General features: G+C 48.6%; 1 pseudogene; it reads left to right on the top strand.

Moving 5' to 3' along the window:
* The first annotated feature begins 1,989 nt into the window (after positions 1–1,989).
* On the top strand, positions 1,990–2,914 carry LOC125481843 (annotated as a pseudogene).
* Positions 2,915–3,376: the final 462 nt, after the last annotated feature.

Here is a 3,376-nt window from a genome sequence, read left to right as displayed (position 1 = left end):
CAAATTAATACGGTACAACAGTTAAATGTTTGGCAGACCGTCTGTGTCAATGAGTGAACGTTTATAATTTTGAACCTAAAATATGCGAGAAAGCCCTCCATTTAATTTTCACTTCAGAACAGAAAATTCAAGATATCTGTATGGAAGAACGAGAGTGCTCAACTCAGAAGAGAAAACAATGTCTCCTAAGGGGTCAATCGAACTTTATTTAGGGGAACCAGTCAGTGTAGTCACAATGCGTTAGTTGGTAGAGATTCTCATCACGTAGAGCTTGGATATATCAAATGACACTCTGTATGCAGTATGTGTTTACGTGTCAGGGTGCAGCCGGGCAGCTTGTACGTATCAGTTTCTGAAAGGAGATGTTGACTGTGTGTAGATTCATTGTCACAGCAGTGGTTCTTGCTCCAGGTAACAACTGATACTAGACAGGGTACAGGCAGTCAATCCTCAACAGACAAGATGAAGTATGGTCCAATCCATCACCTGATGAAGATTATCAAAATAAGAGCGCTGTTGGGGCCAATCATTGGTCATCATTTCCATTGACAAGAGCCTGGAGATGCTGGGAGGTCTTGGCGCAGAGAATTGTGATCTCCCACCTCCCATTCGCTGTTTCCATCAGCTTCTCCTCCGTCATTTACAACTGCTGGGAGAGGCGAGGGCAGGAATTGCACACATCCCGTTCGGTTTAAAGGAGAGTAAACTTACGTGTACATGTCTACTCCTTCAGGCATCAGGTGATTGTTTGCATGGCCTGCGGAAAGGTGACTGAAGGGGTATTTCCCAGGATCTGTGAGGGGTTGACTTACCATTCCTTCTGGACAGCAGATGGGGTACAGTGACACATACTCAAGGAGCTGGGGCATGACAGGAGGAACTGTCCCACCGCAAAGTGCGTCAAAGATTCACCAGTGGCCCGCTGGTGGCACTGCCGCTCCTCGTGCCCCAAAGGTGACACACGGAGTCTCTCAAGAAGGGCCCGAGGCGGAGGTCACCGTTACGGCAGCCTCTGGCAGGGAGAGAGATGAGTATCCGGCTGGAAAGAAGGCATGGAGAATGACCAGATTTGTGACAGCTGCCCCATTTTATGTGTCCCTTTGTGCCCGGAATGGGGTGCTTTGAGTCGGGGCTTGGGTTTGGGATCTCAGCCCAACCCACCCTGGTGCTAGAGTGCCCTATGGCTGCACTTGCATTGCCCTGGAGCGAGAACGCTGACAACAATCTCCTGTCCCGTATTGGTTTAGCACAGTAGCCCTGATCTCTGCACACCTGAGTCCCTCGTCCTATTGGGACAGATTCAACAACAGAATGAGATAATACAAAAGTCAAGTCATGACAGGGAACAAAAAAATGGCTGAAAAGGCAATTAAAGGTTCCCTGTGAGAAATTGAAATGCATCAAAAAGAGCCCGGAAGAACGCGAGGGAAGTCCCCAAAAGGAAAAGATTCCCAACCAAACCCTCCTACGTCCAAAGTCTAATATCCCAGAGCCTGGTGGAAACCAACTGTACCCCTCGCTAAGCCAACTGGAAAGCAAAATACCAAAGAGACCCAAATCCTCCACTGAGTCCGGAGATGATGAGGAGCTCTGTTTAGCCCTCTTCCAGACCAAGCAATGCAAAATCTGGTCCCAGCAGAAAACTGGGAGGATCGAATACAAGTATGAATGGGTCGCCTTGTCCAGACACAACCTCGCGCTGCCAAAGATGATGGATAATTTGTCCAAAGAACGTCTCCCCTGCCCCTGCCCCTCTGAAAAACATGGGAGGCTTAAAGACCTGGCAGCAACTGGAATGGCTGTGAAGGAAAAAGAAACAGATGGGGAGAGAGAGAAAAGAGAGGAGAGAGGAGACGAGACGAGACGAGAAGAGAGACGAGACGAGAAGAGAGACAAGACGAGAAGAGAGAAGAGAAGAGAAGACAAGACAAGACAAGACAAGAGAAAGAAGAGAGAAGAGAGAAGAGAGAGAGAGGGGTGAGAGAGAAAAGAGAGGAGAGACAGAGAAGAGAAGAGAGAGAGAGACAGAAAGAGACAGAGAGAGAAAAGGAGAAGACAAGAGAGAAGAGAGAGAGGAGAGAGAAGAGAGAGAGGAGAGAGAGAGAAGACTGAGAGAAGAGAGAGCAGAGAGCAAAAAGACAGAAGACAGAGAGAGGAAAGACGAGAAAAGAGAGAGAAAAGGAGAGAGCGAGAGAGAGAGAGAGAAACAGGAGAGAGGTGAGAGAGAGAAGAGTAGAGAGAGAGAAGAGAGAAGAGTAGAGAGAGAGGAGAGAGAAGAGTAGAGAGAGAGAAGACTGGAGAGAGAGAAGAGAAGAGAGAAGTGAGAGAAGACAGAGGAGCGAGAGAGAGAGGAGCGAGAGAGAGAGAGAAGAAACATGAGGAGAGAGGAGAGAGGGCAGGAGGATAGAGAGAGAGAAAAGACGTGAGGAGAGAGGAGAGAGGGTGGGAGGAGAGAGAGAGAGGAGAGTGAGAGTGAGAGAGAGAGAGAGAGGAGACAGGGACAGATACAGGGACAGAGAAGGGACAGAGAGAGAAGAGAGAGGAGAGTAGAGAAGAGAGAGTGACAGGAGAGAAGACAGAGAGAGTGAAGCAAGAGAGACAGAGAGAGAGAAGAGAAGAGGAGAGAGAGAAAAGGAGAGAGAGAGAGACAGAGACAGGAGAGTGAGGTGAGAGAGAGAGAAGAGAAGAGAAAAAGAAGAGAAAAGAGAGAAGAGAGGGAGAGAAAAGAGAGAGGAGAGGGAGGAGAGAGAGAGACAGACAGAGAAACAGAGCGAAAAGGAGAGAGAGAAAATATAGAGCAGAGAGCAGAGCAGAGGACAGAGACGAGAGAGAGAGAAAAGAAGAAAAGAGAGAGAGAACAGAGAGAGAGGGAGAGGGAAGAGAGGGAGAGGGAAGAGAGGGAGAAGAGCAAGACGTGAGAAGAGCGAGAGAGAGGAAAAGAGAGAAGAGAAGAGAAGAGAAGTGAGAGAAAAGAGGAGAGATCAAGAAGAGTAGAGAGAAAGAAGAGAAGAGAGAAGAGACAGACAGAGAGAGACAGCGAGAGAGAACACAGAGAGAGAGAGAACAGAGAAGAGAGGGGAGAGGTTAGAGATGGGAGAGGTTAGAGAGGGAGAGAGAAGAGAGGGAGAGAGAAAAGAGGAGAGAGAGAGGAGCGAGAGTACAGAGGGAGAGAGAAGAGAAGAGAACAGAGAAGTGAGAGAGAAGAGAAGAGAGAGGGAAGCGAGAGAGGGAAGCGAGAGAGAGAAGCGAGAGAGAGAACAGAGAGAAGAGACGGCGGGAGGAGCGAGAGAGAAGAGAGGAGAGTAGAGAGAGCAAAGAGAGAGAAGAGGGAAGAGCAGAGAGCAGAGCAAGGAGAAGAGACAAGAAAGACAAGACA

Source organism: Rhincodon typus, unplaced genomic scaffold, assembly GCF_021869965.1.
Source record: "Rhincodon typus isolate 14 unplaced genomic scaffold, sRhiTyp1.1 hic_rhity00003835, whole genome shotgun sequence".
NCBI lineage: Eukaryota > Metazoa > Chordata > Chondrichthyes > Orectolobiformes > Rhincodontidae > Rhincodon > Rhincodon typus.
This window is presented reverse-complemented; position numbering and strand designations above follow the sequence as displayed.